Raw genomic sequence first — 10,482 nt, forward strand, 5'->3', positions numbered from 1 at the left:
CAGAGCGCAGTTTGCATCAGACAGTGCTAACAGCCTGATGCAAACCCCCAGATTTCTGTCCTCCCTCCTTCATGAAACAGGTGTCTGACCTGTGCATCTTCTGACCTCCTATACTGTGAACAGGTCTTCTGAGGTGGTCAAAATGATCTCTCTGCAGTATGTCCAAGTCTCCAATAAGATTTTAACACCAACTGGGTTCCCATAAGAATTATGTTGTGACTTCCCACAGGGTGTCACAAAACCAAGATATTTTTCTTTTTTTTTTTTTTTTCCCCATGTTGCTCTTTTGGTGGTCAGCTGCAGATCTACTAATTGAAAAGAAGGAACTCCTACTGTTCCACACACCTCTTCTGGTTTATATTTATATATATGATCTGGTTGAGGGGATTGAGTCAGTCATCAGCAAATTTGCAGATGACACCAAGTTGGGAGCAGATGTTGGTCAGTTAGAGGGCAGAAGGGCTCTGCAGAGGGACCTCGACTGACTGGACAGAGGGGCGGAGTCCAACGGGATGGCATTCAACAGGTCCAAGTGCCAGGTGCTGCACTTTGGCCACAGCAACCCCATGCAGAGCTACAGGCTGGGGTCAGAGTGGCTGGAGAGCTCCCAAACAGAGAGGGACCTGGGGGTGCTGATTGACAGCTGCCTAAACATGAGCCAGCAGTGTGCCCAGGTGGCCAAGAAGGCCAATGGCATCCTGGCCTGTATTAGGAATAGTGTGGCCAGCAGGAGCAGGGAAGTCATTGTGCCCCTGGACTCTGCATTGGTTAGGCCACACCTTGAGTCCTGTGTCCAGTTCTGGGCCCCTCAGTTTAAGAAGGCCATCGAGACACTTGAATGTGTCCAGAGAAGAGCAACAAGGCTGGGGAGAGGCCTTGAGCACAGCGCTGTGAGGAGAGGCTGAGGGAGCTGGGGTTGTTTAGCCTGGAGAAGAGGAGGCTCAGGGCTGCCCTCATTGCTGTCTACAACTACGTGAAAGGTGGTTGTAGCCAGGAAGGAGTTGGTCTCTTCTCCCAGGCAACCAGCACCAGAACAAGGGGACACAGTCTCAAGCTGCACCAGGGGAAGTTTAGGCTCGAGGTGAGGAGAAAGTTCTTCACCGAGAGAGTCATTCATCATTGGAATGTGCTGCCCAAGGAGGTGGTGGAGTCCCCATCCCTGGAGGTGTTCAAGAGGGGATTGGATGTGGCACTTGGTGCCATGGTTTAGTAGTCATGAGGTCTGTGGTGACAGGTTGGACTCGATGATCTTTGAGGTCTCTTCCAACCTTAGTGATACTGTAATACTGTGATACTTATATCACAGTGTCACAATATCGCCAAGGTTGGAAGAGACCTCAAAGATCATATACATGTAACATCTAGGAATATAAGGCTCCTTCACACAGAAAGTTCATATTATGAACTAATGAATTAATTATTTGTTTGCACAAGTTCAGAACAGTCCATATTTCAGTGCAGATGTCACTACATGTTTGGTTCAGCACTGTGTTGACACAGCCAGCAGCCTTGCTGTGTGCCTTCTGCAGTATAATTTGCCATGAGTTTGTCTCCCAGGGGGAGAGTCTTATCAGCCAGTGACACATATAGATTATTCTGGTTTTGGGAGTTTGCTTTAGTTGATTGTGTCCCAGTGAGAAAAAGAAAACAACAGTTTGTGGATGCCACTGTGTAAGTCACCAGCAATATGTACTCTAACACAGCAATTTGCTCCGGGAGCTGCACAAAGATTCCTGATAACAGCCTTTATCAAATGAATTGTTTGCACTTCTCTGCTGGTTGTCCCCTCCCACCTTGCTGCGAGCAGCTTTTTGTAGTTGTTTCTATTGCCGTGTCTGATACAATCTCAGCATATTTCAGCACTATGTACTCCATCAATAGAGAGAGGGGATGGTTCTTTGAAGTGCTCCTCTGCTGGATGCTACCTGAGGTAGTTTCATCCTCTCAACCTGATAGCCAGCTGATTAGAGCATTCCCTTGGGAAGCATTAACAGTATAGACCTCATTTTTTCCTGTTCATTTTTTCCTGTGAAAAAATTTGATTTTAAAATAGTGTGTTGCTACATATCAGTAGTTGCCAGTTTCTAACAGCTTTATTGCCTATGCATTATACTGAGGTTTCCTGTTTCAACACAGACCTCATCTGGCACAGTGTATACTGTGAATCGTATGTTTGAAATGCTGACTGTTACTCCAAGTCGTCAGAAGTCTGCCTCTTTGGCTCACTTCCTGGGGTTTCTAGAAGATGCTGAGTGATCCAGGTTTCAGGTGTGCAAGGAAGCATTTCTCTCTCTCTTCAGGCCTTGTGTGTGTCTGCTTGCCCTAGAGGAGCTTGTTCCCCTGCCATTCTCTCGTGGGTCAGCCTGGGAAGCCATCTGTGCCCCAGTGCAAGGGCAGAGGTGCCAAGCTGCCCCTCTCCAACCTGTGCAGCGAGGGGCTGAGTTTCTTTCTCTGCCCTTCAAATTGGTGCAGCCAAAAATTGCTCCCATTGTGCAAGGAACAGAGGTAGCACAAGAAGAGGTAGAGGAGTAAGAAGAGGGTAGACCAGTGGAGGTGACCTTTCCTGTGGCTGTAGAGCCAGCAGGTTCACTTCACCGCTGCCCTTGCTTCCCCTCTTCCCAGAACAGAGCAGGCTTCATAGCACAGCAGAATTCACCAGAACAGGTCAAGAAATTAACTTAGTTGGCATTTGATCAGAATGTTTCCAACCAAGTTTGGCCTCTTGGCTGGCTGTCCTTTCCTGTGAAACAGCCTTTCCTGAGAAGACACAGTGCTTCCAGATGACATACCCTCTGAAAACCAGGAAATTATCTTTCTTTTTCTTTTGTAAAGCATAAATCCCAGACAGAAGAAATAAAAATATTCCCAACACCTTTGAGTGAATCTGTGAGAATAGATATAAGTGTCATCTGCCAGTCACATAAGTGTATATTTATTAGCCCAGTCCTTCTGGGCTGCTGCTAAGCATAGGGAGAGGGAAGGGCTGACACCTGGGGTCCTTGAGCCCTGGGGTTCACACCAAGCCCTGTCACAGTGTTCTGGTAGGAAGATGTTTTAGTGGACACAGTGATGCTGTGTTGGACTTGATGATCTTAAAGGTCTTTTCCAACGTTTATGATTCTATGATGTGGAGAGAGAAAGTGAGGCACTGGCTGATCATGAAGGCAGAAGATGAAATCAAGCACTTAATGAGGCAGATGAACAACTGAGGATTTAATAATGCAATTAGGAAAACAAAGCTGGTGAGAGAAAGGAGGAAGGCAAAGGGAGGGGTTAAAAAAAAAAAAAAGACTGCATCAGATGGAAATTTACTGCACAGAGAAGAAAAATAGAACGTTGGATCCCTAGATCTAGAACTTTGTTCCATAGCCCTAGGAAGATGAGGAGAGTTAATAGGAATATGAGAGCAGTGCACTGAAAAGGGGAGGAAGGAAGATAATGGTCATTCGTAGATACTTTAGGGAACATTCTGAAGTCTTTGAAATGCTGACAATGACCAAAGATAGATTGATAGCTGCTCGAAACATGTAGGCAGAAATCTTTCTTTTAGATAACCATCTGCTTATTCCTTGAAAATACCCAGAAAGCAGAAATGCTTTCTAGACAGAGTTTCTTGTAGCTCGTAGGTAGGCATTAATTTAAGAGGAAATGAGTTTTAATTTCTGAAGGGTCAGTTGACTTTGAAATGAGGTAAAGAAGTTGGAGCAACCAGAGTTCAGCCTGCTTACCACATACTTACTCCTCAGCCCCAAAGTGGGAGAGGAAAAAACATCTTCAGCGTTTGTTTGCTTTGCCTTTTCTGTGCGAGGTTCAGGGAACGCTCCCCGTCTGCCCTTGGTGAAATGTGGTCTCTGCCATTTCACCCAAGGGGTGAGAGTACACAGCTGATCTTTCTCTTCTAGGGAAGGGGTTTATTTTGAGGTTAAGGGAGACAGCTACTGGAAAAGAATCCCATTTAATAAAGAAAGGAGCAATGCCTTTGGCAGAGCAGACAAAAAAGGCAATTGCTCCTTGACAAAGGAGCCGTAATAGCGTTAACCTCAGGCTGTGTGTGGTCCACAGATGAAGTGTTTTGAAAGCCACGGTTTGCCTGTCCTTGCTGAGAGGGGAGAGAGAGAGAGAAAGAATATACCCTGTGCCATTGCTGCCTGTGAAATTTTTTTCTTCTTACAGGAAAGGCAAAGGAAACCACGAGGCCAACTGACACTGCCTGAGAATGAACATCCTATTCTTGTGGTCATGGCAAAAACTAGGCAGTGGTTTAAGCTTCCAACAGACCCCACCCCAAATTGTAGATTTCACCGAGAGTACCCTGGGTTTGACTAACCACTTTGTTGCTTAAATCATTGTTTTTCAAGGGAAATTTAATTTCAAAGATGCATTTATAACTGGGTGAAATCCTACACTATGCAAACAAAACGATGATTGTTTGAAATAATTCCCCTCTTGTTGGGACCTTGTCCAGAAGTCAGATTTTGTTAGAGCCAAGCTGCAAAGGAGCGACCGGTGTTCTCTTCCAAACCTAATCCAAGGCTTCAGGGGCCAAATCCTGCCTTCAGCTCCACCACTGTACGTTCAAAGTTACTCCACTGACTTCACATTTGGCCCTATATGTGGAAAACAAGATTTCACCTCTGTGTCATGTTTTGCTCAATTTCTTCTTGGAGTTCTCTTTGTCCATTTTGCTCTCAGATTTAAAAACAAGAATTCAATCTCACCAGTAGATTAACTCAAGCAATAGAGAGTCCATGTGACATGGGCCAAAAGAACAGTAGAATCTGGAATGCGCTGGTGCCTGGAACTGAGGTCCAAAGGCATAAAGCGTCTTTTGCTCTGGCTGACGGGAAGCGGCCTCCTCTTGTTTTTGTATTTTTGGGGAAGGCAGAGCAGTCTAGTTCATATTATTGCATGAACAGAAATCTATTTTAATTAATTCAGAACACCAGGGACTGTCAGCTTTAAGGATCTTATTTCATCGTGTTTTTCAGTAAATCGTTACCATGATTGGTTCTGCCTCAGGAGCCAAATTGAGCCTGGCCCTTTATGTGCGTGAGGGCAATGAGGAGGAGTCTGTTGCCAGCCTTTCCCTTCCCATGGCTAACACAGAAATAAAGAAAATTTCCATCTCTGTCTTCCTTCTTCTCCTCTCCTCCTTTCCTTGCCATGATGAAAAAAGGCAAAGAAATGGGTGTGAAAATACAAGTGTTCCAAACTATGAGACTGAATGATAAACTGTAGATCCATATGGAACTTAGGGTTCATCTTTCTGAGCTTTTGTCTGGAAGCAGGAAACCTCAGCCTTTTTTAGAGAAGAGTGGAACCTGGGGCTCTCAGATATGCCCTTGCTGACTTGTCTCTGGAAGCATGGGCTGGGTAAGAACACAGAAGATTAGGCAACAGACTCTGTTTTTCAGCTCCACACTCGTTACCCAAACCGGCCAGACTTGCGTGTGTGGTGAAAGAAAGAGAAAATAATCCTGTCCCAGAAAAGTCATTCCTTCCCTGTGCGTGTGAATTCAGAAACCTGGGACAGGATTCATTGTTTCCTTGATGCAAATTAAAACTCAATGCATTATTACAAATGCTTCTTACAGGCAACAACACCAGAGGTGCAGAAGCAACTGCAAGGTGTGATCACTGGTCAGCATGTTTAGCCTTTGGGAACTTCTGAAGCATTGCCTCGGGGTTCACACCCTAACTTGGGTTTCTATTGGAAGTGCTGATATGGTTGAACAAAAATTTAGCAAGTCTGCATTCTCATATCAAAACCACATTCTTCTCCATTAACCACATTCCCATCTGCCTTCTATTCTGTCCTTGGGTGGTTTTTTTCTGTCCTATAAAGCTTTGGCTTGCTTTCTATAGTTTCACAGGGTTGTGTGTGAAGGAATTTCTCTAGTGTTTGTTTTGTTGTTGTTGTACACCTCGCAGGGACTGGGGACATTGAGCAAAGGGAGGCAATGAGAAGCAAAGTTGGTTGCTTTGTAGCTCTTTGTACAGGAGAATCCTTACTGCCTCTTCCTACCTCTTATCAAGGAATAGGAGTCAAGAAGTTGAGATCATACCCTGAAGGAGAGGCCTTGTGTGACACATGGTTACAAGCTACTGTTCCATGGTTTGTCTAATGTATGAGTCACTGAAAGTTAACCTTCCTCCTATGGCTTCTTAAAGCAAAGCATTCCTGTGTAAACAGCTGATGAGAGAAATGGAAAAAGCTTGGGAGAAGAAAACTGCAGCTGACAGTTATGTGGTCACTGCAGAATTTCAGGTTTGTTGACTGTAAGAAGTTGCTGCTATTTTAAAAGAATAATAATAATAATAGTAGTAATAATAATAATAGTAGTAGTAGTAAATAATAATAATAATAATAATAATAATAATAATAATAATAATAATAATAATAATAATAATAATAATAATAATAATAATAATAATAATAATAATAATAATAATATTTTCTGCTGAGATTTTCTTTGCAACAATACTGCTGCCATCACTTACTCTCACGCCGAGAAGAGTCAAGGGCTCAACACATCCTGTTTCTCTGTGATCTCCTATACCTTTTTTGCTCACTGGGACATGAAGGAGTGCAGCAACACACATGGCACGATTGGGACTGCTTGGCATAAATGGAGTTTAGCTTGGGATTAGGAGATGGACTGATCAGCTCCTGTTCCCCAGGTTAGATTAGGAGGCTGTTGTCTGTATTTCAGTAAACTTACATGGAGAGGGTCTACTCAGAAAGCTCATTCAAAGCTTGCCAGTGTGTGATTTTTGAAGTTTGAGGCAGGCCAAGAAATATTAGCTGTAGAAGGGATTGCTACTTCTTCAGTTGTGTGTTTTAAACACGTATAATTAACAAAATTCCTCAGTGTGTTGCTGCTGAGTCTCTAGTACAGATGATCTGAGCTAGTCTCAAATGATGTTCCGTCAGGAACTTGCTAACTACTTTGCACTGTTGAACTAATCAGGAATTTCTTTGTTACAAAGGCCTGAAAAAAACTCTTCCCCTCCCAGTAAAAAAGTTCTTATGAAGCATTCTCCAGAGGGCAAGAGGGGATGAAAGGAACTGAGAAGCCCTGAGATACTGGCTAGTATATTTCAGGAAGAAACAAGACAGCATTATCTTTTAATTTCCAATAATGGTCAAAAATAACAGATCAGGATAGAAAATTGCACTCCCAGCATTCAATGCTAAGGCTGTTCAAGCTAGGTTCTCATTCAGGGGAAGGACAGTGCCAGAAACTGTTACAGTGCTTGACAAAGGAAATAGTGATGATGATTTAGACAAAACCATTGCCTTTGACCTTTCCTTTATGAGTGAATAGTCTTCCTCCTGAAGAAAGCACGCTTCCTTATGGTGGCAGTTCTCCAGAATGGTATAGAAGTGCTTATTCATTAATGATGTGACGTGATTATTGTTGGGAATTCGTATTAGGTTGGATTTCTGCTACTTTAAGTCAATTTGTAAAATCCCAGTTCTGATTTCTTCCACATATAAGAACCAATGACTTGAATGAGAAAAAAAAAAACAACAAACCACCATAAATAACACCCCAATCCATCTTAGCAAAGAGCAAAGCATCTTTTTAGTGGATACAGCATTTAGTGTTTGTGGTGGGTTGAAATTACCCCCCTAACTAATTTGGAGAAATCATCCCCAAAATAAAATTGCTCAGTTTGGGGTGGAAACAAATGAAGCTCTATTTACAAGCAAACTACAATCTAGAAATATGAAATGCAATGAATATGTACAAAATATACATTATATGTACTCTCTCTCTCTCTATATATATACACACACACACAATTTACAAGCAACACAGAAACTCCTCAGACCCCCCTGGATGCACCCAGGGGACTGTTCACCTCCTCCACCACTCCCTCCCTCCTTCCCATGACCTCACACAGCAGCCAAAACAGGGATACCCTGGCAAGGCTGTGGAAGAGAGAGAGAGGAAAGCTGCAAGCAGAAGTGACAGAAGGAAAGAGAAAAAGGAACTGTTTATGCCACTACTCTATAGCCCATTAGCAATCCAGTGAGTTCTATAGACCTTATCATTATTTTCCTTTTGCATCCAATGGTAATTTGTTTTATTTCAGTATTTACAGTCAGGGACTAGGGTAAAGTTCCCCCTTCAAAGTGTGACAGTGTTCAGGGCAGACACACTAACCAGTGCATCCCAGAGCTCTGGTCTCCCAGGCAGGTGACTGGTCACAGTGCACTCAGTGCACAACACAACCTTATCCTCACACAGATTTGGGATGCCGTCAAGCTGTGCAGTAGGAGCTGGGTGATGGAAACCACTGCACACAGACAACTTGATTGACATTAGCAAGCCAAATAGAGTTATATAATGCTGGTTTTACTTATTGCTGTCATTCTGGTTGTTACTGGGGCCTCAGTCAAGACAGGACCTCTCTGACCAGTGTAGCTTGCATCTTGATGTATTACATCTTCTTGTACTGATAAACACAGTGGGGCTAAAAGGTGGAATAAATGTAATTTGCACAGCAAGAACCAAATGCTACTTTGGACCAGCAGGTGTTATTGCTGCTTGTATTATTCCTGTGCCTAGAAGCTTTGTCACGTTGCCAAGGCATCACTGAGCTACCTGCAGCTGAAATGACAATGAATTACAGTGCTCTAAATCATGAGTCTAGACAGTGAGTCCAAACAGAATTCACTGCCGCTGTATCAGTGTAATACAAGGTAAAATTTTGCCTGGGACTGAAGGCAGATTTTTTAGTGGAAGCTAGGTTGGATGGCTCCCAGACCTGCTGCTTCTCCATTACAAGTAGAAGGAATAGCTAGAGCTAAGGGATGATGCAACAGAACTCTTTTTTTCACCCTGGAAATCCTGGCTCCTGGATGCTTCCATGTTTCTGGCCAGAGCTCAGAGGATGGATTTGCAGCTTTCTGAAACTGTCTGATTCCTCAAAAAGATGTGTCTCCTGCGGTGCTTTCCCAGACAGTCATTCTTGAAAAGAAAATGAAGAATTGAGGCAACTCATTCAGTATCAGTCTCAGTCCATAAGCTCTCCATAACATGATAGAACAGTTTACTACATGGCTTGTGTTAAGTTTACCAATATGTTCAGAGAAAGATTATAGCTAATGAGACAATCTTGAGCAGCACTTCAGACTTGACTTACTGTTTGGGAAGATTACTGCTGACAGATAACTGAGTATGTCATGATACTAAATCAAAAGCTGTTGTGGTATCATTAAAGCTCATGGTACAACAAGGATGACATGGACAGAGACTGTGCAGGGGACAGTCTGTCCACTTCCTGTTCTCACTAGGCTCGATGTATCCAGGCTGAGAAATTTCACCTGATGGTGAAAGCTCTGGTGAAAAGCTGCCCTGGAGCACCTCCAGCCCCCTGCACCCTCTGTGCTGCAGGCCAGCTTCTTTCATCAGCTTGCCTCGTAGGGCCTGTATGGCACAGTGGATCCTAGGGTGTAGGACATTCAAGGAGACAGAGGGAGGTCTCCTGAAATTTGGATACAAAGGCAGCATGACCTCTGTTCCCCTGCACGAGCAGAGAGGCTAGGTAGTGACCTCTGCTTACTTCAGTGCTGAAGGATCTATAAATGATAAAAAAGCAATGCAAAGCAATGCATTAAGCTACTACTGTTAGTACTGACATGCTGCAATAGTACTCACACTTAATTGTTCAGTATTATTTGGTATCTTGCACACTGACAGTTTTGGTTACCCCACCACTGAGGAAATCTCATTACAGGGGTATAAAACTTCCCTCCCACAAATTGCAGTTCTTGATGTCCATGACAATGTACCCACAAAGGCTTTGCAAACCTGTATGAATTGTTTCATTGTTTCATACATAAAGAGCATTGCTCATTTCAGTCTTCTAAGCTCATTACATCTGCGGATAGTGAAAGATACTCTTAAGCCCAGCAGATTATGCAGGGCAAAGCTCCTTCTGTAGTGCTCTGGAAGACTGTAGGAATATAGTTATGGATATACTCAGACACATACCTCAGTGGTGTTCCATACAATAATGAAGACTTATAAATCAAAATGTTGCTTGCTTTACTGGATCTCCTGGAAGGCTGTTGACATTCTAATCTGTGTTGTTATGCCAAAGTGATGTTGCTGATTCCCGTGACAGATGGGATTCCCTGATGTGGGAGGTTTGTCTGGGTTGATGATGGTTTATGACAGCTACCAGCCTGAGAAGTCACATATGATATGTATGGATAGCCCTGCACTCTGCAGAGAGGCATGCCAAGCTACTTAGTGTTTATCAGCTGCCTGTAACGGGTTAGCTGGGAGAGCTGCTCTTCTTATCTTACCAAGTCCACGTTTCTGGAGCTGAAGGTCACAAATTCCAAAAAGCTAGATCACAGTGTGTTGTGAGCCCATGTTTGTCAGTGGCCTCTTACTGATGGCATCTCCTGTTTGAACTGAATTCCTGTCAGCATACGCATACTGCCTTTCACCTCACACAGAA

Source organism: Dryobates pubescens, chromosome 24 (assembly GCF_014839835.1).
Source record: "Dryobates pubescens isolate bDryPub1 chromosome 24, bDryPub1.pri, whole genome shotgun sequence".
Lineage (NCBI taxonomy): Eukaryota > Metazoa > Chordata > Aves > Piciformes > Picidae > Dryobates > Dryobates pubescens.